Source organism: Oryx dammah, unplaced genomic scaffold (genome assembly GCF_014754425.2).
Source record: "Oryx dammah isolate SB20612 unplaced genomic scaffold, SCBI_Odam_1.1 HiC_scaffold_26, whole genome shotgun sequence".
NCBI lineage: Eukaryota > Metazoa > Chordata > Mammalia > Artiodactyla > Bovidae > Oryx > Oryx dammah.
The window spans coordinates 57,822,703-57,847,033 of record NW_024070210.1 but is presented as its reverse complement, the minus strand read 5'-3'; the positions used below and the strand labels follow the sequence as shown (position 1 = coordinate 57,847,033).

Here is a 24,331-nt window from a genome sequence, read left to right as displayed (position 1 = left end):
AGTAGTTATTCTGTTTAGTTATGACATAGTTGAGGCAGTTCTTGGGATGGGAGGTTAGTTTGGGGCTTAGATAGGATCAAAATCCATCTTTTACCTTAATAGACTTATATCTTTGATATATAAACTCTAATCAAAGTCTACTTGAGATTGTATCTTATGCATGTCACAGGAAGCATCACCTTACCTCTACAGCGTTATTCACTGTGCATGATACTATTTATCAATGAGAGAAAACAGATGGCACCTCTGAAATCTGTTCTCTTTCCTTGATTTGCTGTTTAGGCAGTTTTTATTGTAACAAATGTATCTTTCTTTATATTTGACCGTTAAAACAGAAAGAGTGGTTTAAAGTCTCAATCTCAGGGGACTGTCATATGCAGAAAGGTCGAAGGTACCATAGACGTATGATCAGTAAGTGTAAAGAAGCATGACATAGCAAGCTGGATGTCAAACATCTCTCATATTTTAAAACTCCGAGAAATACATCCACCACCTTCACTGTTCTTACGAATCTATTCTTTTGCCTTACAGAACTGCCAAGGCAGGAAGGGCGAATTGGCGCTGTTTGACCGCCCTACTCCACATCTTACCTTGCTGTTATTTATTTTTGTCTGGGCTTGAGTTCAACCCCATGAATGTCAGTGTTTTCATATAAATTGAGAACTTGGAATAAGTTCTTTTTCTGAATAAGCACAGTCTTAACCCTCAGAAACTGTCAGCTGCACTGAAAACAATTGACATCCTTAAGTCAATTAATTTTAGGAGAGCTTAATAAAGAAAATATTTATAAGGACATGAACAGAGTTTAGGGAAACCACAAGGGAGGATGTACCTTCTCAGGGCTCCTTTACTGTCCTAGACCTAGAGGGGATGAGGGCTAGGAGGAGAGGACCCTCCTGCCTGAAACTGTGGCCTCCAGGAAAGGGATGTGGCCCGATTATAATGATCCTGCCAGCAGGGGTGCTGGGAAACAAATGCCCTGAAATAATTCTCCTCTCTCCTCCTATCTGCTCGTGCTCACTATTGACTAAAGTCAACTGGAAGACAATGAACAAGGGAGCTGGCTGCCAAGTCCACAGTTTAGTCTCTTAGGGTGTAGAGCCAGGTAGGACGGAATGGAGAATGGGTTTGGAGAGGCCAGTAGAAGATATTTGCCACAGTTAATCGTCATTGTGAAGGTCTTCCATGAAAGAAATAACACCCTCTTCTCCCCCAAATCTAAGCTGTCTTATCAAAAAATTGTTTTAACCAGCTTTCACTTTTTCATTAATTGCATTTAATTAGTTTCCTAGTCCATGTTCAAATGAACCCAGATGCGATTGGTAGCATTTGGAGAGACTTCCATTGTTTGTGTGGTAAAAACATGATCAGGAGCAGGTAAGGAGGTGATGAAACCACCCTCGTGCTTGTCCTGCTCAGACATAGGATGGGATCCTCAACTCAAAGTTCAAGTTTAGAGGAAGGAGTGGTGAAAAGTAAGTAGACGCCTCAGAGCAACTCTGAATAGTCCACATTCTTGGGCCTCTCATAATCAAAGGAGTGACTTCTGTCCCAGAGAAGTACAGCATCCACCTCTGGTGGGTTGAGTAGGCAGTTTTTGTTTTTGTCCAGCTTGCTTTTAATCTCAGATGAATTATTTTCACTCCTTTGACCTAGGGGCCAGGATTACTTGCCTTGATCTAATCCAGATTAACCATTCTGATCCACTGAGAATGAGTAAATCAATTGAATCAGATAAATCTCCATAATTGGAAAGGTATTTGTGGCAGCATAAAATGATGGGCAAAAAAAAAAACAACAACAAAAAAAACAAATTTGGAGTACTACCCTAAAGCATACAGTTCTATGGACCAGAAACTCCCTGACTTGGGAAATGCTTGGACCAAGGATCCCAGAACAGAGTTGGGTCTATAACAGAAACAGTGAAAGGCAGTGTGGTGTAATGAAAGGGCATGGATTTTGAGATCTCAGCCTGGTACTGACTGACCATCTTGGAAAACTTCTGTGCTTTCACATTCTCAAATTTCCTTGTGTGTAAAATGAGAGTAATTTAACTTGTTACAGAATTAATTGAAACCATATCTGCAAACTAAAAGTAGCGTTTTCCATATGCTCACTGTTTTTGGTGTGTGCTTAGTTGCTTCAATTGTGTCCAGTTTTTTCCAAACTTTTGGACTGTAACCTGCCAGTTTCCTCAGTGCATGGGATTCTCCAGGCAAGAATACTGGAGTGGGTTGCCATGCCCTCCTCCAGGGGATCTTCCCAACCTAGGGATCAAACTCGTATCTCCTGTGTCTTCTCCACTGCAGGCAGGTTCTTTACCACTGAGCCACTGGGGAAGCCTACTTTTTTGGGGGTGGTGGGAATGGTATACTCTGTTTTTAAAAAATAGTGTTTCTTAACAGCTCTGTTGAAACATAATTGACATGCAATATAATGGACATATGATGAATGATACATATTTAAAGTTGAAGAATATTGGCTGCATACATCCAAGGAAGTATAGCCACCATCAAAGCAGTGAACAAATCCATGTAAAAGTTTCTTAAAAAAAAAAAAGTTTCTTCATGCTCAGTAACAATCTCTCCTTTCCCTTCCCCATCTTCAGGCAACTAATGATCTGCTTTCTGTCACTCTAGAAGAGTTTGCATTTTCCAGAGTTTTATGTAAATGTAGATATATATTATATTTACTTTTGCCTGGCCTCTTTTGCTAACATAATTACATGGAGATGCATCCATGCTGTATGTATCAATATTTTATTCCTTTTATTACTGAGTAATATTCTAGAGTATTGGTATGCCACAATTTATCTGCTGACCTATCAAAGGAGTTTACTCAATTATATTTTAATTCTATTTCCCTTCTTCTTCCCTCAATAATAGTATAAGAAAAAATTTTATATCCCATGTTAAGACTGCTGACATTTCTACTAACATAATCTAGGAGTAACATGATTTATAGGAATGGAGTGTAAAAGCAAGTATCACAGTAGCTGTCTATTAACCCCAGGCTTAGGTTTAGTTCTGAACTGAAGGCTAGTTCCTTCTGCTTTTTAGACTTTCTTTTGTTCTTTATCATAAATTAGCAACCCAAATGCCCATCAACTGATGAATGGATAAAATTATGGTACATCTATACAATGGAATATTATTTGCCATAAAAAGGAAGTACTGATTTATACTACAATATGGATGAACCTTGAAATGATTATGCTAAGTGAAAGAAACCAGGCACAACAGGCTATGTAATCTATGGTTCCATTTATCGAGATGTCCAGAACAGGAAAATCCTATAGATACAGAAAGTAGATTCATGGTTGCAGGACCTGGGGTGGGGGAGGGGAAAATGGGGATTGACTGTTTAAAAATTATGGACTTTGTTTTTTTGGGTGAAGAAAATGTTCTGGAATTTGATGGTAGTGATGGATGTACAATTTTAAAATTTTCTCAAATCACTGAATTTTGTATACTTTAAAAGGGTAAATTTTTATGTGCATTGTATTTCAAAAGAGCCGATTTTTTAAAAAAGCAATCTGTGCAACTTTGCTGAAGGAAATGTATTCAGGCACAGCAATTAATTTAATTTCCCATTTTTCACTTGCTAAAGAGAAAACTTAAAGCTGCTTACCTCATTGATCATGCTGCACCTGCATTTCCAGGTCATGAGCATGAAGTGGAACTTTCTAGCATGAGGAAGTAAAAATGTCGCATCTGTAAATAAGTCATGTTTGGGGAGGTAATTCAGTATCATACTGTTTTGGTTTACTTGAGATGGTGAAGGGCCTGGAGCCACTTTGACTTTTTTGTCTTTTCCTTTCCTTTTAAAAATAACATGCTTTCAGATTGTCTAACCACTCTTTCCTCTAGCCTTAGTTAACCAGATACAGGATATCCTGTCGGTAAAACATCTTAGCTAAATCAGATTATTTACCAAACTCCTAACAGCAATAGACAGGACAGAGTGACAAAGTAGACGTCCAAATATTCAAAATAATCCTTGGGAAAGGAAAGAAGCCAGTAGCATAGTAGTAGCAGTGATTCAATTAGAGGAACAGCTTTGGTTTCCAGCAGCTGTGGAGGATGAGAGTAAGGACAGACTTCCTCCCTTTCTAATTGTCTTCCTTCACCTGGTAAAACACCACCTTATATAGAAGGGTTTTAGCTGCTCCACTGCTGTGAATCAGGACCAACATTGTAATATCTGGAAATAGAGGTTCATCTGGTCTGTTCCCAATAAATCAGTGTTTCCTGGGTCCTCAAGATTTGTAGTCGAGAAATGGCATGTTTTCCCCCTGCTTTTGAAAATCTTACTAGCTGAAACTTGAGTTTTAGTGTCATGTAATTTAAATTAGAAAGTAAATCAAAGGATTACCCCAGGGTGAAAGTAAAACCCATGTAACTCTTACCCAGAAATGTTCCCTTTGCTTTTTGCTGTGATTTAACAAAGTTTTCCCAAGGTGATTTGAAAAATTTTATGTCAGTGTGTGTGTTTATCTTGGATTTTCTGATATAGTCTCACCAGTTTCTGGTGCACTGCAAAAATTGTGTAAGAGAAATTTCCACTTAACCCTGACTCTGGAAGAACATGAGTCCCAGGGCTGTTCCTTTTGAATATTACTCTAAAATATATCTGTTCATTTATATATTAAACATCTTCAATGCAAAGCATTCCTGTAAGATGATTAAGTGACTTCTCTAGTAATAGGATGGGCTTTGTAGGCATGGGCAAGCATAGCTCTAGATTCTGTGTGCACATGTGTGTGTGAGTGAAACACACCACACATCCTGAAAATATATGGATGTATACACATGTACACCTTAAAGACTATTGGTGAAACATGCATACATTTCCTGACTTTTCTCCCTATCTTTAAAGACTCCCGTTTGCTCCTTCCAGCCCCTCCTTTCTCCTTCTTCCTGGAAAGCCATAATCTGGATTATTTTTCTTTTACCTGTCATTCCCCTGCTTTTTCTTAAATTGTTTAGTGTCACCTCTTTTTGAAATGGAATCATACTTTTTCTCTGGCTTAGATTTTTATCCAATATTACATTTTGAGATTAACTGGGTAAATATATCGGAGAAGCCAATGGCAACCCACTCCTGTACTCTTGCCTGGCAAATCCCATGGATGGAGGAGCCTGGTGGGCTGCAGTCCATGGGGTCGCTAGGAGTTGGACACGACTGAGCGACTTCACTTTCACTTTTCACTTTCATGCACTGGAGAAGGAAATGGCAACCCACTCCAGTGTTCTTGCCTGGAGAATCCCAGGGATCAGGGAGCCCGGTGGGCTGCCATCTCTGGGGTCACACAGAGTCGGACATGACTGAAGAGACTTAGCAGCAGCAGCAGCAGCAAGTAGGTATATGCAGCTGAAGTTCACTCATTTTCCCTACTATCTAGTATTAATTAGTACATCAGTATTTCTTCCTGTGTATGAAATATCCCTCACTTTTTCTGTTAAACCCATTTGGGACATTTGGGTTGCTTCCAGTTTTTTAGTTTAGTTCAGTCGTGTCCGACTCTTTGCGACCCCATGAATCGCAGCACGCCAGGCCTCCCTGTCCATCACCAACTCCCGGAGTTCACTCAGACTCACGTCTATCAAGTCAGTGATGCCATCCAGCCATCTCATCCTCTGTCCAGTTTTGTGAAAATGCAGCACAGTACACTCTGTACATGGGTCTTAGTCCTCATCCAGTTTTTCTAGGACGAATACTTTGGAGTTCAGTTGCTAGGTCATACAATATGCAATGCTCAACTTTATTAGGTAATGCCAAGTCATTTGAAAGTGATTACACCGATTCACTCTTCATTAGCAGTGTAAAAATGTGACTTTTGCTCCACTTGTTAACACTTAATGTTCTCTGAATTTTTGTTTTTATTAGTCTTATTGCAGATTCTGAAATTTGTTTTGGTTAACAAATATTTGGTTGGGTTTTCATTTTGCATCATCTTATTGAAAGAGACAAGAAAATAAATGTGTTTGTTCACTACATTTGATAAAATTAAATGGACCATCACTAGATTCTGCCAATAGATATATTTCCAAGTGATAGCCAGCCTGAGAGTCTTGTTCCTTTCCTGTTTTTTCTTTATTAGATATTTTTGATATGCAGAAATTTCAACAAGTAAAACAGTGCAAAGATGTATGAGGAAGCTAATTTCTCCTTTCCTCTTTTACCCTCCCCCCAGCAGGCTACCAGTGTTAATGATAGGGTATATCATTCCACATTTTTTTCATATTCATAAACATGTAATAGACTTATGTTAGATTGTGACTTAGATTGCCATTTTATTAGATCAAAAAGAGTTGAATATCAGCAATACGGTTCAGACACACATGCACACATATCCGATCTTTGAGGATCATTCAAATGTAAGCGTTACCATGCAGCTGTGTTTTCATGGTAAATGTCACAGACGTTCATCCAGCTCATAGGCAAGGCTCTCACTCACTCATGTTAGTGATTGCACCACGTTCACTCCTCCGTCCCTGTGGAGAAAAATTAACATCTCCCTTGGGTGGCTTGTGGTTCTTCACCCTGGCTGAATCCCAAGACAGGGGAGCAACAGGGGGCTGAGTCAAAGGACACATGTATCTCCAGTTTAAAAGTCTATTGCCAGATTCCTTTCCCCCAAAGTTGTAACAGTTCAGGTTTCCATTAGCAAGTGTCAGAATGCTTGTTTTCTGTGTTTAGTCATCACTGAGTATAATTACTCTTCTGGGTGAAAATTGGTATCCTATTTTTGTTTATATTCCCATGAATTTTGGTGAGTTGAGCCTGTTTGCACGTTTTATTGTTCTTTTGCATTCTTCTGTGAATTGTTATTTCATATCCTTTGCTCATGCCTCTTTAAGATGATTTGACTCCTCAGTTTGTTGGGAGCTCTTAGTTTATTAATGATAGTAATGTTTTGTTTGTTCTATATGACACAGTTGTTTATTTCCCAGTATATTGTCTTTGATTTTGTTTACATTATATTTTGCTTTCCAAAATGTTTTTAATATTTAGTCACATATATCTGTCTTTTTCTTTATGGTTTCTATCTTCAGAAGGCTTCTTCTGTCTAAGCCAGTACCCTTCTAATTCTTCTTCTAATGCATGTATTGATTTTTTAGTATATATATATTAAATCCATCTGAAATATATTTTGTACATGGTATGATATATGAGTATAACTTTATGATCTTTCAAATGTATAGCCAGTCTGATGATACCATGTATTTTATTTATGAAGTCAAATGCAACTTTAGCCCTATATTGTTTCACATATACATCTATCAATTTCTGTACCTTGTATTATATTTCCTGGGTCTGTTTTCTATTCCTGTATCAATATGATACTATCTTGACTATGATAGTTATATTTTAGGTTTTAATATATAGAAAAACAACTGAGTCCTATTTTGCTCTTCTTTTAAAATATTTCTTGGTATTATTTGGCATTTTTTCCCATATAAGGGTTAAACTGATTTTGTTTCAATATAAAATGTCATTGGAATTTCTGCTTAAGATAGAATTAAAATTATATATTAATTTGGAAAGGATTAACTTTTTATATTCAGTTTTTTCCATCCAGGAATCATGTCTCTCTGTTCAAGTCTTATTTTATATCTTCTAAGAATACTGTCAAATGGTTTTCAAATAAATACTGAACTTTCTTCTAAAATGTGTTCCTCAGTATGTAAGAGTTTTTATTTCTTTTGGAATTGGAAATTTGGTTAAATGGTTAGATAAAAGATATAAATATAAATAACTTTTCTACTCTTAAGGCTAAAACTTATTCTCAAGTTAAAGTACAGAGGAGTCCCTAGGTCCCATCTCCAGGGATGGATGTGGTAAGCTGACTTAAAGACTGTTAAAGAAGAGCTTTGTGCCGCTTGACCTCATTCCCGCTTTGCTGCCATGGGGCAGACAGAGGCTGTGCTCTGAACTTTGTGTGGTTAGGCACGTTTGTTTCTTCTCTCAGTGCTAGACTGGCCGTGACTTATTTAAAGGTGGGTCTTAGAGGAAACTAATGACTGTAGTTACATTTCTGTTTTCTTTGAAGCATACTTTTATCTGTTTGCATAGAGGTTCGTTTGAAAATAAAACCTCAATATATGAAGTAGATGAGGAAAATTACTTATCAGATAATAACTTATCATCAGTTTAAAAAACATCTACAGTACTCCTGTATTTACTTTTAAAGGCTAGAGTTTACAAGTAAAAATATTTTTACTTCTTGGAAAACAGTAGCCTACGCGGCAGTGTAGACAGCCTTCTTCATATTAAACCCATTAAAATGCCAATGAAAATGTCACAAAGAAAAATTTTCAATAGTACAACCTCCGTATTCAGAAAACAAATCAAAGAGGAGTTTTCAAAATAACTAATTTAAAAAAAATAACTAATTTATAACTTTACAATCACAAGGAACAAAATTACAAACAAACAAACTTTAAAATTGTCTGATTCAGAACAACAAAGTCTCAGAGTTCAAAAATGATTCAACTATGCCCTAAATGATAAGAAAGAAGATATAAAGCTGTGATGCAAAGGCCATGTAGTGAAATTGCAATACTATAAATAAGGACATGTCTAGAAGTAGTAAAGAATACATTGATAACTGCTAAATATAAATAGTTAATTAGGGAGGTATGCTTATTAACTACTAAATGAATTCCAAAATTAGGTTGCTTAAATAAATGTGCATAGACAGTGATGAATCAAAATAACTCATTTCTAGAAAATTGAGCATAGTATTTCAACTTAAAAATAATAAGTAAATACTTGACCCAATAAAAGAAATTCATTTTGAAGAATCAATAATTTAAGGTAAAAGTATTTTCAGAATTGATTTGGCCTATAAGTGAAAATGAATACCCCAAGAAAGATATCAAGACATTTACTATTCATATCTTCAATCTTCAGTGAAAAATAAAATTTAAAACATTTGGAAAGAAAGTCCAGATAACTTTCAAATAATGATTTCAGATGTAGCCACAATTAAGACCATGAACTCCCCAAGGAAATGAAACAACATCTGCAGTTCTTTTTATGGAAAAGAATGATCCAGGCAAGATATCATTCATTTGGGAAAGCTAAAGAAAGATTTTCACATATCCCACCAACCCTAAATTGTCACTGACCTTACACTTTGATCCAGAACAAGAACTTCCTGTGGTAGTGGCCTTATCAACTAAAGATGGGAGACTGAAAACACCAATTGAGGAGAGATCAATGCTTCTGACCACATCATCCCATTTCAGAATAAGATTGTGACCTAAAGCTTAAAAGGAAGAGAAGAAGGGAACTAGTATTTAGGGAGCAACTACTATGTATCAAGTTCTTGACATTTTTTCATTTACTCTTCAAAAACCCTGATGGTATGATCTCCTTGTTTCAGATGGGAATACAGTCTCAGAGAGGTTAAAGAACTTGCTTTGATAAGTGAAAATGAAAGTTGCTCAGTTGTGTCTGACTCTTTGCGACCCCATGGACTGTACCCCACCAGGCTCCTCTGTCCATGGAATTCTCCAGGTCAGAGTACTGGAGTGGGTAGCCGTTCCCTTCTCCAGGGAATCTTACCTACTCAGGGATTGAACCCAGGTCTCCTACATTGTGGGTGGATTCTTTACTGTCTGAGCCAGCAGGGAAGCCCAAGAATACTGGAGTGGGTAGCCTATCCCTTCTCCAGGGGATCTTCCCAACCCAGAAATTGAACTGGGGTCTCCTGTATTGCAGGCAGATTCTTTACCAGCTGAGCTACTAGGGAAGCCCTGCTTTGATAAATAGTAGAACTTGAATCCATGTCTTTCTAACCCCACAGAAAAAGCAGAAGTTTCAGAGTAACAGTTAAAAACTAAGAATAAGATAAGACAGGTAAGGGCTGAAACCTGTAACTCAAATTTTTTTCTTTTTACTTATGCAATTAAAGTCTAAGGATATGATGTTTGTTATATGGCTATATGTAGAAAACAACAGAAAAATGAATTTGATGATTGTCATGATTGTGTGTGAGTTGGTGTACAGATGTGGTTTAAATGAAAATCGTTTTACTCAATGCTTTCCAACAAACATATTTCAAAAGAAAGGAGAAAGAAGTATATACACAGTGTTTAATACCAATGGCAAGTATTAAGCATAAATAAGAAATAGCAAAAACAAGATGAAATAAAGAAAGATAGTAGATTGTCCAAACATAACAATCATAACAGATATAAAATTAATCTGCACAAAACAGATGTACTTAAAAGTTCATTAAAATATAAGGCAGAACTATGATATATTAAATTATAAGGAAATGGAGAATAATAATATCTGAGAATATCACAACAAAATGGATAAAGGGGGAAACCTTTAGAGGCATAAGGAACAGCGTTGTGTGGTTTTTTTTTTTTTTTTTTTTTTTGCATTCGTGGTCAGTTGTGTCTGACTCTCTGCAACCCCATGGACTGTAGTCCGCCAGACTCCTGTGCCCATGGAATTTTCCAGGCAGGAATACTGGAGTGGGTTGCCATTTCCTACTCTAGGGGAAATTCCCGATCCAGGGATCGAACCTGCATCTCTGGCACCTTTTGTGTTCGAAGGTCTACCACCATGGCACTTTACCACTAGTGCCACCTGAGCAAATAATGTTAAAATGAACAAGTGGTGACACTAGAGTGAGGTCTCGTCTTGGTGAGGCAGCATTCCAGGAATGAAGGTTAACATCATCGGGTGTAAACCAAGAGCCCTCGGGCTGGGGAAAAGCTTTGGCCTTTTGAAATTTAAGAGTAAATGTTGTATACCTCTGGGTTTACTGAGTAGAGTTGGAGAGTCAGGCTTTATCTGGAGTGGATATAGTTGAGTCAAACCATTCATTTATAGTTAAGAAATGTACACATTTCCTTGGCTTTATCATCTTTGGGAAGAAAGAGACTTCCTAAGGTCATACAGCTGTAAAAGTGATGGTCCTGTAGCTAATAAGAATGAAGACAGATGTGGGAGGCAGGATTATGTCACTCACAACTCCAGAGGGAGTTGTGGGAATGAAGTTGTGATGTAAAAAGGATAATGTTAGAATTAAGAGATGTCTGTTGAGCAAGGTTTACAGATGGAATCAAGTTTGCAGTTGAATCAGAACTCTCATGGTCACTTCAAGAAGGAGAGATGGATTGAGAAGTTTAACTGATGAAAAAGTTACTGACTGGGTAAGTGAGCGATCAAATTTGCTTTCCAGGGACATAAGCCTATTTGTAATATGGTCTTTATTTCCCTGAGGAGATTATTACCAGATTGCTTGGGTCCCTTCTTATCTGGTTTTGGAGGAGGCAGGGAACTCCTTTGGTGAAAGGCTAGATGGAACTCAGTGGGGTCAGGTAGACAGAGCATGGATTTGGCCCTACCATGTTTGAGGCCAGGATCTTATAGCTTATAACAACTGCATGCCCTGCAGTGTGTTGAAGGAATAATGTTTTAAAGGAAGACCATGGGAAATATCTGCATAATAATGATGTTCTTTCCTAGTCCTGCCTTGAAATGAAGTTGTTGGGAGGCAGGTCCGTATGAAAGGGAGAGAGACCCTCTCATTGTGGATTTAACACTCTGAGTGTTCTCTATAGGGTTCTTGCTCTCAGGGTATTGCTTCCATTTATTTTATTTTCCATCTGTGGCCCTGATTTCTCAAGTGAATTGTCTCTGAACTGTGGTAACCTATCTTACAGACCACAGATTCTAGTTTACAGATCTCATATTTTGAAAATTTTGGAGTGGTATTATTCCAACCTTTGAGGCTAATATTACTGCTTACAAATGATTGTGAAGTATTTAAATTATACAGGAAAGGACAGAGAATTTCTTTCTTTCTAAGTGGTTCTTTTGAAAGACTTGCATGAATAATTTTAAGGACAGAAATAGCCCCTGCATTTAGGTTTTGCTGGGTCTGACGTAGATGTGTGTTGGGGTAAGTATAGGCAAGAATACCACAGATCTGGCCAGGAAGAAAGATTGTCCCCAGACTTCTTTCCTTGCTTCCTCATCCCTATTTAATAAAAAGTGAAAAAATACAAGAAAGTAACATGAAACAAAGCTGAAAAGATAACTCATTTGAAAACGAAGGGACTTCCGTGGCAGTGCAGTAGCTAGGATTCCATGTTTCCACTGCAGGCGACACCGGTTCTATTCCTGGTTGAGTAACTAAGATCCCACATATGAAAGCGAAAGAGAGGGAGGGAGGGGAGAAGAAGTAAAGAAGACAAAGAAAGAAAAATTGTGAAAATAATAGCTCCAACAAAAGCCCAATGGGCCAAACAAAATAGCCACAAAAGACCAGGGAAGCTTCTTTGTCTGAATTAAAAATACCAATAACAACAACAACAACAAAATGTTAGGAAGTGCAGTGAATTCAAATGTTCATTTCATTGCAGAGTCCTTCAGTTCTGTAAGTTTGCAGCCTCTGCCATCACAGGCAAGCACTTACCAGACAAGTGTTGCTATGGCCAAGTCACTGCCCCTTGCTTTCTTCTTTTTTTATTTAAATTGAGACATAAATAACATATAACACACTGGTTTAGAATGTAAAACATACATTGTAATGATTCAACATATGAATATATTGCAAAAGAGTCACTAAGATAAGTCTAGTTTACATGCATCACCATACAGTTACAAATTTATTTTTCTTGGGATGAGAACTTTTTAAGATCTTTTTAAGAAACTGTACTGTTAATGCTAGTCACAATGCTGTACATTACATCCCAGGACTTCTTTATCTTGTTACTGAAAGTTTGTACCTTTTGACCATCTTCACCCATTTCACAAACCCCCTCTTCACCTCTAGCAATCACCAGTCTGTTCCATCTATGTTTGGGGGGAATTTGTTTTGTTTTACAATTCTACTTATAAGTGAAAGCATACTGTGTTTTCCTTCTCTGTCTGACTTGTTTTACTTACCCTAATGCCCTCGGAGTCCATTCATATTGGCACAAATAGCAAGACTTCATTGTTTTTTATGGCTGAGTAATATTCTATTGTATGTGTGTGTATCACATTTTCTTTACCTCTTCATTGATGGACATTTAGGCTGTTTCCTTGAAAGTCTTTGCTTTTGTAAATAATACTGGTGTGAACATGGGGATGCAGATACCTTTTCAAGTTGATGTTTTTGTTTCCTTTGAATAAATACCCAGAGAAGGACCTGCTGGATCATATGGTAATTTTACTTTTAATTTTTTAAAAAAAGATTTATTATTTATTTATGGCCGTGCTGGGTGTTCGTTGCTGCACATGGGCCTTCTCCAGTTGTGGTGAGTGGGGGCTAGTCTCTAGTTGTGGTGCATGGACTTCCTGTGTTGTGAGCATGGGCTCTGATGTATGGGCTTCAGTGGCTGTAGCAGGCGGGCTCAGTAGTTGGGGTACACATCTTATGGTTGGAATATTCCCAGGCCAGGGATCAAACCCACATTCCTTGTGTTGGCAGGTGGATTTTTCACCACTGTATCACCAGGGAAGCGCCTCTTTTTAATTTTTTGAGGAACTTCTTCCTACTTTCTTTGATAGTCCACTACAGCACATAGACATTGTCAACTCTGCCTTCTAGGTCCTAGCTGTGATACCATGAGGATTTGGTGAAAATGAAATAGAAAGGGTGATCCAGACTGCTATTTAGGATAACTCTTAAAATTCTGTGTATTTACCCTTCAGCTGCTGTGAGAAATGGCGGAAAAAAGGAGGAGGAAGGGTAGTGTGTGTATAAACTCTCCATCTCTGACAGTGCCTTGTCAGCTTTCTGGAAACCTGTCTCTACTCTAGAATTCATCTTCAAGGACTAGACTGTTTCTGAGACTTTCCCCTGTCTCTGCCGCTTGCTTCTGGTCTTGAAAATTAGCTGACAAATAAGCGTTTGCTTCAAGGCTCTTTGAGGGGTAGACAATGTCTTTCCCTTTCCCAGCACATTTCTGCCCATCAGCTTTTGCTTGGCCTTGCCTCAGCTAAGGTTTGGCCATTCTCTGGTTGAGCTCACAGCCTCTGAACAGCCTCTTTCCTGGGACTTGGGCCATCCCCAGCTCAGGCCTAAGCTGGAAGGAACTAAAGCAAGGACGGTACCAACAGTAAGGCAGAATTATTATGATTTATGACAAAATTAAAGGTAGAGAAAGGGAAATAAACATCTTGGGTTTTTTGAGGTTTTTTGTTTTGAAATTGTGGTAAAATACACATAACATAAAATTCACCATCTTAACCATTTTTAAATGTACAGTTCAGTGATCTTAAGCACATTCACATTGTGCAACCATCATCCACTTCCAGAACTCTTTTCATCTTGCAAAACTGAAACTCTGTACCCCTTAAACAGTAATTTTCCATTCCTTTCTGCCCCTAGCCCCTGGCAACAGCAATTCTACTTTCTGTCTGTATAAACTTGACTACTCTCGGCACCTCATATAAGAGTATGGAAAGTGGAAAATGTTAGTCGCTCGCTCAGTCGTGTCTGACTCTGCAATGCTATGGTCTGTCCATGGAATTCACTAGGCAAGAATACTGGAATGGATTGTCTTTCCCTTCTCCAGGGATCTTCCTAACCCAGAGATCCAACCTGGGTGTCCTGCATTGCAGGCAGATTCTTTACTATCTGAGCTACCAGGGAAGTCCATATTGGAGTATATATCAATAACCTCAGATATGCAGATGACACCACCCTTATGGCAGAAAGTGAAGAGGAACTAAAAAGCCTCGTGATGAAAGTGAAAGTGGAGAGTGAAAAAGTTGGCTCAACATTCAGAAAATGAAGATCATGGAATCCGGTCCCATCACTTCATGGGAAATAGATGGGGAAACAGTGGAAACAGTGTCAGACTTTATTTTGGGGGGCTCCAAAATCACTGCAGATGGTGACTGCAGCCATGAAATTAAAAGATGCTTACTCCTTGGAAGGAAAGTTATGATCAACCTAGACAGCATATTCAAAAGCAGAGACATTACTTTGCCAACTAAGGTCCGTTTAGTCAAGGCTATGGTTTTTCCAGTGGTCATGTATGGATGTGAGAGTTGGACTGTGAAGAAGGCTGAGTGCCGAAGAATTGATGCTTTTGAAGTATGGTGTTGGAGAAGACTCTTGAGAGTCCCGTGGACTGCAAGGAGATCCAACCAGTCCATTCTGAAGGAGATCAGTCCTGGGATTTCTTTGGAAGAAATGATGCTAAAGCTGAAACTCCAGTACTTTGGCTACCTCATGCGAATAACTGACTCGTTGGAAAAGACTCTGATGCTGGGAGGGATTGGGGGCAGGAGGAGAAGGGGATGACCGAGGATGAGATGGCTGGATGGCATCACTGACTTGATGGACATGAGTCTGAGTGAACTCCGGGAGTTAGTGATGGACAGGGAGGCCTGGCGTGCTGTGATTCATGGGGTCGCAAAGAGTCGGACACGACTGAGCGACTGAACTGAATTGAACTGATACAGTATATTTGTTCACAGTAATTTTTTTGTGACTGGCTTATTTTACTTAGTATAATGTCTTCAAAGTTTATTCATGTTATAGCATATCAGAATTTCTTTCTAAGTCTGAATAATATTCCATTGTGTGTATGTGTGTATCAAAGTTTATTTATCCATTCATCTACTGATAGATACTTGTTTGCTTCCAGCTCTGGGCCATTGTAAACAATGTCTGAGTGTACAAATATCTCTTCAAGACCCTATTTTGGGGCCATACTTAGAAGTGGAATTGTTGGATCATATGATATGTATTTTGTTAATTTTTTGTAAAACAGCCATACTGTTTTCCATAACTCTATCATTTTATATTCTCAGCAAAATTACACAAGCAAAAGCATATTAGTTCACTGAGCATCTTTTCAGGTACTTACTGACCACCTCTGTATCTTTGGAGAAAAGTATATTAAGTCATTTGCCCATTTCTTAATTGGGTTGTTTGTTTATTATTATTGATTTGTAGGAGTTTTTTATATATTCTGGATATTAACTCCTTATGTGATTTGCAAATATTTTCTTCCACTTTATGAGTTTTCTTTTTTCTCTGTTAATTGTGGGCTTGGCTACACAGAAGTTTTAAATTTTGACATAATCCAATTTATTTATCTTTATTTTTGTTGGCAGTGGAAAATATTTTTCTCAGACATATAGGAAGTTTCAAAAGTATGTTCTTGAACACATAGACACTTTCAATAAGGAAAAAAGTTAGAAAATATATGTCATAGTTTATGAACATAATACAACTCACCCAAAAGTACTTGTAGTAAAAATTCTGTATATAAAATAATTAGATCATAGGCAAGAAGTACAAAGGGAAAAATTTATCACTTTCAGGATTGTTTGATTCCTTATTTCTTCTGGGAAATAAAGGAAACTGTTAATCATATAGGAAAGAGGAGGGGCTACCATGTTTGAGAATGGGAAGAAGGGAAAAGGCAGTGGTGTTTTGAATCATCTGCAAATTAACAGGTGATTTGCATATGTTGTTTTACTAATTTCTTATACCAGGCTTGTGAGGGAGACATTGCTGTTGCCATTCCACAGGCCAAGGCTTGATATCTTGCACAAAGCGACAGATTTACTGAGCAGTAGAGCTGGGATAGGAACCCAAATCCTCTTTTTTCCCTAACCGCTCACCAGGTGAACTAATAGTTAAGTAAATAGTTAATTACTTTGTGACAGGACACTTTATGGAATATAGCAACATTATTTTAAAACTAATTGGTGAGCATTAATTTTCAAACTATCAGAAAATAGCAAGGATGATTTAAAATGTCTCACAGTTCAGAATGGTGTGATCCAGAATTAAAAATGGAAACATAGATTATTGTGACAGAGAAGACCTCAAGAATAAGGCTTCATATATGTAGGATTTAATATTGAATACTCTTGAGTATAAACAATTATTGGGGGAAAAGCAACTCATCATTTTATCAAGGCTGCGAGTTCTATAAATCCACGTGTAGAAAAAGTAATAGACTGGGGTCTGACACTTGCCAGTAGAAATTTTGTTTGACCAGAGATGGGTGTGTATCTGTGTGTGTGTGTGTGTCTGTGTATTTGAAGGCTTCTATGTGGAACATTGAGACTACAGTTTGCCAGAGACTCTCCATTTTGTTCGCATCCTCATCTTATCAGAACTGCATCTTTGTCCCTGCCTGGCCCCTTTGCCATTTGGGCTTGTGGTTTCTGATGTGTACTCAGTCTCGATGAGTGAGTCTTGTAAAAATGAGCAAAAAATCACAGTCACCTCAGATCTTGTTAAAACACAGATGGCTGGGCCCCACCCCAGAGTTTCTGCTTCAGTAGATCTGGGATGAGGCCCAAGAATTTGCATTTCTAACAAATTCCCAGATGAAGTAAAGTCCCTTGACCTGAGAGAAGTACATAAATTGAGCAACTTTTCTACTTTTAAAAGAAACTTCTATATTGCAGAGCAGTTTGGATTCTGCTGAATCTAATGATTTTTTTAAAAATGGGCCTACATTTTCTATGGCTCTTTTAAAATTGCATTTTCCTGGAAATGTATTTTTATTAAATTTTATAGAAGTATTGGTCCACAGGGATTAAAAATCAAAAACAAACAAGTGAACCAAAAACATGTCCAGAACCACAGAGAGTTTGAGAAGCACTGTCACCAGAATTATGACCAGCTGGCATTTCCCTTGGTGGGATCACATGTTCTGGGGTCAGCCACAGCTTGCAGGCCTAGAAACTTGATCTAGTTGAAGAACCAGAGTTGATTGAAGTCACAACACAGACACACGCTGTCAGGTTCCACAAAGAACTGGAATCTAAAACCACATGCCAATGATAATTTACTAATCTACAATGAAAAATGAAACTACAGACTGGCTGGGTTACTCATGTTGGCCTGACCAGTGAGTCAGTTCCCTGCCTGAGAAACCATCTTATAATCCAGAGGTTACTCAGTGAGCATGAAAATGAGAAAAAGGGAGCTCAGTATATGGTTTGAATGTTGGTGGCATCAGGCTGATCACCTAGTGAAGACATAGGCATGTACCTGCTAAGTGGACCACATCCCCTTGGTCATTGCTTTGATGGATGGATGTTTACTTATGAAGCTTCCACTGCTGGCTCGCCCATTTTCCCTTCCTAACTGACAGGTAATGATATTAATTCAGTCAGGTCACTGCCATCAGTCTAGTCAGATCTGTCTGAATGTACGTAATTCTGTCTCTATTGATGTCTTTGCAAATCTCCACTGCACCCATTAAGCTATGATTGTCAAAGTCAATTCTGAAAAAATTAAAAACATGAATCTCATCCAAATGCATATTGAGCACATGTCAAAGAGTTAATTAGCTCATTAAAGGAAAGAGTGAATGAAAAAATTGGTATAAGAAGTATGTATAGTCTATGAGAGAAAGAATGCTGAAATAATATTTTCAAGTTATATATAAAACTGGTTAATATCCTATAGAGCAATAAAGACATAAGCTTTGGGGTTGTTTTTTAAATCAACTCGTGTGTGTCTCTACCAGAAAAAAATGCCATTTGTAATTTACCGATTTTCTACAAATATCTGTCTAGCTTTACAGAGTCAGGCCCTAATCAATAGTAAGTAGAAAAAAAAAAAAAAGCTGTCCTTACAGTGATCAAATGAGCTTTTTAGACAATGCTCTTGTGTGACATTGAAGGGTACACAGTAATCATTCTTCATTATTTCTGAGTTTTGGAAGGCTTTTTTTTTTTAAACAGACTTAATAGTTTTACTCTCAGAGCTATCCCGTTTCCTCGTCTCCAAGTTCTCTGAAAGAAGGGCGATCATCTGGGGAAGAGCAGAGAGAAACTGCTCGGTCACTGAACTTTCACTGTGCTCAGTTCTTCCCAGCCAATGGGACTCGACCTTAAAGAATTTGGATCCATTGGTTGTCTAATTGCAGAAAAGAGGAACTCAGTATTCACAGTGTGCCTCCTGGCATTTAAATGTTCTCATCAGCTGACTTTGGGCTTGGTTCATTTGGGTCAGATATTCAGCCAGTGCATGCAGAGTTCAAATATGGAGCAATTTAAGGATGATTCCAATGTGTTCTTATATCCTGCCAAGTTGACCGTCTAAAGTACTTGGGAATGTTTAGGATCTGTTATCTAAGCGGGTGTCAAATCTGCAGGAATTATGTTTCTGAATAATGATTTCATGTAAAATATGTCTTACAGGGTAACTAAGGCTAATCATCAGCTGATACAGCAGAGCTGCACTGCGTGTTCAAATACTGCAGTGTTTTCGTATCAGTTGGTGAAGAGAAATTATCCTTGGTTGAGGTTATAAGAACCTAACAATGTTGCCCATCAGTGGCTGTGGAGGTGGTAATGGACCTGGGAGGAGTGCCAACTAGAGGCTGGTGGTCTGGGGGGCAGTAGGAGAGGCAGGTCCTCTCTTTGGCCCAGGGCTCCCTGGGGTTGCAGTGGTAGCAGAGCAGGCAGAGGCCATCCAGTAAGCATTGGCACCCAGCTCTCTACCTGCAGGGAAGGGCCTGTAGCATGCCTAGCTGCAACAAAGACACCGGTTTTTGTGACTGCCAGTATCACGGTGACATCACTGATGTGGATCTATAGTTTGAACAGGGGCATCACTTAGCTAAGTGACAGCTACATCAACTTAAGATCACCACAACAACTTGTAAACAAATCAGCAATTGATCTGGAAATTTCTAGAATATTTTGGTAAATCATCTTCTGTATAACATATCATTTATGCATATTTTAAGATGTAGTTAATTCAGCAACTAAAAGGAATGTTAAATGTATTTTGGTTAAATATTTTTGGCTTATTATATATTAATATTTTATCTTGCCAGTTGTTAAATATTTTGATTATGATTCATTTCTGGCTATTTAAAGTTAAAATTATTCAACTTAACCATCAAAATTAAGGGAAAAAATTAATTGGGAAGCTATTGGCATTATAATAGGAAACGATCTATTGTTTGAATTTAGATAAGTGTTTATTCAAAGTTTAAGAGATGACACAGCCTCCAATAGTCAGACAGCTGAATTTTAATAGGCAGTTTGTAAAAAAGTAAAGGCCAGCAGAGGGGAGGTTCCCCAAGGGCAGAAACTGTATCTGAGTAAACCGGGTCTCTTGGTTGCCTGGTAGGGACTTGATAAATGTTAATTGACTAAGTGAATGACTGAATCAGTATATGAAAAAGCTCTTTATCCTCACCAGTAATTACATAAATACTAACTAAAACAATCATGAGATACAACTTCACAGCAATTAATTTAGCAAATTTAAAGAAATAAAAAACCAATGCTGAAGAACCGTTGCGGAAACTGGAAAGCTTGTCATCACTTTCTGAAGGGACTTAGTTAATTTATAAAGAGAAGTTGCTCAGCCGTGTCCAGCTCTTTTTGACCCCATGGGCTGTAGCCCACCAGGCTTCTCCGTCCATGGGATTCTCCAGGCAAGAATACTGGAGTGGGTTGCCATTTCCTTCTCCAGGGGATCTTCCCAACCCAGGGACTGAACCCAGGTCTCCCGCATTGTAGGCAGATGCTCTACCATCTGAGCCGCCAAGGAAGTCCTCAGTTAATTTATAGTTACTAGTAATCAAGGACACTTACTTTCTTCACCCATTTCCTGAGGAATTTATCCTCTGGGAAAAAATGTTTAAAAAAAATAAAAACTTTTCTTTGAAAATGTTTATTGTAGAACTATTTAAAATAGCAAAAAGTGAAAGTGAAAGTAGTTCAGTTGTGTCTGACTCTTTGCAACCTGTCCATGGAATTCTCTAGGCTAGAATACTGGAGTGGGTAGCCTTTCCTCTCTCCTGGGGATCTTCCCAACCCAGGGACTGGAAGCCATCAAAACATTTGACAGCTTGGTGGAATATTGTACACTCATTTAAAATGATACACATGAGAATTTCATGGAGAAGTTTAGAAGAAATGTTAACTAATACAAATACTCTGTTTGCAGCCATGTTTAAAAACAAAACATCTATTGAATGAAAATGTGAGAGGCAGTGGAAAGCATCCAGATGAAAAGCTGGGAGGATGTCTTTATTAATAAGCTCCTTTCTAATGGATGAACAAGAAATCTTACAGAAATATTTGCCTCCCTTACAGATTGCTAATATAGAAATTACCACAGATCATTCTTAGCACATTAAAATTTAACCCCAAATTAATTTTCTCAAAACTGGGGATTGTTTTCTCTTTGCAATTTACATTGCTCCTACAGATTCATGACACATATATTCAAAAGGGTGATGTGGGATAGCAGTGTTCAAAAGCAATTCATGGTTTGTAGGAATATTTCTGGGAACAGAGCACAGTTGTTCCTTTATTTGCAAGTTCCATATGTGTGAATTTGCCTACTTACTTAAATTTATTTGTAGTCCCCCAATCAAAACTCAACAGCATTTTCACAATCATTCACAGACATAAACAAAGGAGGAAAAATTTGAGTTGCTCAACATGTATAGTCCCAGCTTAGGCCAAACCAAAAAGATACTCTGCCTTTTTGTTTCACCTCTCATACTTTAAACAAAGTGTTCTTTTCACGGTCTATTTAGTGCCATGTTTTTCACATTATTGAGCTCTTTTTTTGTTGTTGTTGGTGGTGATTATACTATTCAAAATGTTCCCCAAAACATAGTGCTGATGTCCTGTCTAGCATTCCTAAGTGGAAGAATTCTGTGATGTGCCTTACGGAGAAAATACATGTGTTAGATAAGATTCCTTCAGGTATGAATTGTAGTGTTGTTGCCCCTGACTTCAATATTAATGAATCAACAATATATATTAGGGACTTCCCTGGTGGTCCAGTGGTTAAGACTTCATCTTCCAAGGCAGAGTGTGCATGTTCAATCTCTAGTCGGGAAGCTAAGATCCCACATGCCTCAGGGCCAAGAAACCAAAACATAAAACAGAGCAATATTTTAACAAGTTCAATAAAGACTTTAAAAATGGTCCATATAAAAAGCCAATTTATATATTAGATAAGATGTGTTAATAAAGAGAAACATACATAAAACAAAGTTATGTGTTGATCAACTGATCAAATGTTGTGACCTGAGTTCCCAGGAACTTAATCCTGTATTTCCCCTGGATACAGTGCTTCAGTATTTGCTCACTTATTTTTTATGGCAACTTAAAGAACACACTGCCATGAACAATAAGAATTGACTGTATATGTTTGTAGTGGGAACATAGACTTAATGTATTCATATTTGGTCAGGTATCATCAGTGATACTGAAAATCTTGGGCAGAGTGGAAAAAGACATCTGTTTTTAGGTTATTGTAATTTTTGCTCCCCGTTGGCAGCGGGCACACACCTTTCCAGACCCGCATGGTTTTTAGCCTTTTGTAGAGTTTTTCAGATCTCTTGTTCTCTTTTTTTTCCTCTAAGATCAGCGAGAATATTGTTAGTCAAGTAGTGTAGACATGCACAATAAATCCTAAGGAGATGGCAAGAACCTCAGAAGATGTATCCAGTGTTTTTCTTTATGTCCCCACAAGATCAGAAACTGACAAGTACTACCAATTGGGAAGAACTCAGTGACATAGCGACTATGACCTGACTCCTAATCAGATGGCCCATGCTGGACATAATGAAGACTCAAACCTCAGAGAACGGTGTTCTGTTCCCAGGTCTACCCACTGTGGGCATTCTTAGTTAAAGCAGTAGTAACTAACTTGGGCATAAAATGAGTTTACCAAAAGGATAGGTAACACTCAAAGAATCTCTGGGAGAACTGGAGATCTTTACCTATGGAGCATGCATAGTCAGACGTGCACCCAAATTACACTGTAGAGCTGGTCCAGAGAAGATGCCACTACTGCTTCTATGGGATGCAAACACTGGAGTTCACACAGCTGGCACCCGACACTAAACTGCTGCCATAGCTGCCTCAGAAAGCCCGGAATAGCTGCCATCACACCCACATCCAGCAGACTCCATTCTCCACATTGCTTGCTTCCTTTTCAGATTTCTAAGCAGCAGCTTCGGTGGTGTACCTGTACAATGGACTTTTTTTCTAATTTTTACTAAAGTATAGTTGATTTAAAATATTAGTTTCTACTGTACAGCAAAGTGAATCAGTTATACATATATCCACCCTTTAAAAAATTCTTTTCCCATATAGGTCATTACAGAGTATTGAGAAGAGTTAACTTTTTTCCCTGTGCTACACAATAGGTCCTTATTATAATGGTTATCCGTTTTATATGTAGTAGTGTGTATATGTCTCAAAACTTGGGAAGAAGCAGGAAAAGGAGGAAAATGAATGATAAAAGTGCCTTACCATTTGCACAGTCCTTTACAAAGAGGGGTTCACTTGTGGTGACTGAGGCCACCATAGAGACAGACACATTTTCTTTCACACTTCTAAGCCAGTAAACACAGAGGGATTATTGCTGTCCCAGGTCCACTTAAGTTTCTAGAATCTTCCATATGAGGCAGGAGTTTCTACTCCCTGCCTTTCCTACACCTGACCCTCAAAGGCCATACTCTGTTTCTTTTTTCCTCCTCCTTCCTTTTTTATTTTATAATTTCATATGAAATTTTCTTTACCCAGTAGGAAATATGACATTATGATACATTTTGTATAGCATACTTTATGATGAAACTGCTCTTCTTTCTTCTAAAATGTGTATTCTGTAAATGTAAATTTATGCATAGAGCATGATTTGCTTTAATCAATGTACAAGATTTTCACATTCAAGCAGTGAGTGAAACAATCAGAATGCAATTACATTTCAATGGAGAACAAGAATTTTTTTAATCTCCCTGTAGCATTTCTAGAACAATGATTCTCAACATGTCAACTGGAAAAGCCATATTTTAAATAAAATTTTACCAATCTTAGTAATAGTATGTAATAGAAGCCAATCGTTTAATATCCAGCTCTTAATTGAAGAGTGTTTCTAAATGAATTTGCATTTGATATATCACACTGTTATCTATGTATTCTTGTGAAAACAGAACAACACATAGGTATAGAATATATTTTATGTGCAGCCAGATGTAGAACCCTTTGTGGGGACTCTGACTTTGTTTTAGGTCACACCAGAGGCACAGGCATGACATTTCCTGGATTGTAGTCAGGCTGGCATCCACTGCCAAGTCTCCTTGGCCCAAGCTGGCAGCAAATTGATGGTGTCTTGGGAGAGATTGATTCCCCCTGCCCGAATATGCTGGCCTTGCTTTCCAGCCTCTCACTGGCTTTTGAGGTGGTGGTTCATACACATGGTTTTTGTTTTGCTTGTTTTTTTTTCAGTTATGCAAAAATGCCTACTACATATGCAAGCCATTTAGAAACAGAAAATAAAAGTCATTCCTAGAATAATTTAAACAGATGTTTATGACTGGATTAAAAAACCATTAAAAATAAG

General features: G+C 38.0%; 1 protein-coding gene and 1 long non-coding RNA gene across 6 annotated transcripts in view; one reads left to right on the top strand and one right to left on the bottom strand.

Annotated features, from left to right (window-relative positions):
- Nucleotides 1-24,331, top strand: part of GNG2 (G protein subunit gamma 2) — a 132,900-nt gene that overhangs the window by 28,061 nt on the left and 80,508 nt on the right. Inside the window, exon 1 of one of the 5 annotated variants that reach the window (XM_040226746.1) lies at nt 6,623-6,775. The exons of the other annotated variants lie outside the window; for them this stretch is intronic. The gene's annotated coding sequence lies outside the window, so the exon portion shown is untranslated. Of the gene's footprint in view, nt 1-6,622; nt 6,776-24,331 lie in introns of those variants that run through there. 5 annotated transcript variants of the gene reach the window in all.
- LOC120853107 lies at nt 288-22,971 on the bottom strand. Its single transcript, XR_005718709.1, has 3 exons — nt 22,961-22,971; nt 19,525-19,539; nt 288-358 (listed from the first exon to the last, which is right to left on the bottom strand). It is a non-coding gene; the product is annotated as an uncharacterized LOC120853107 (long non-coding RNA).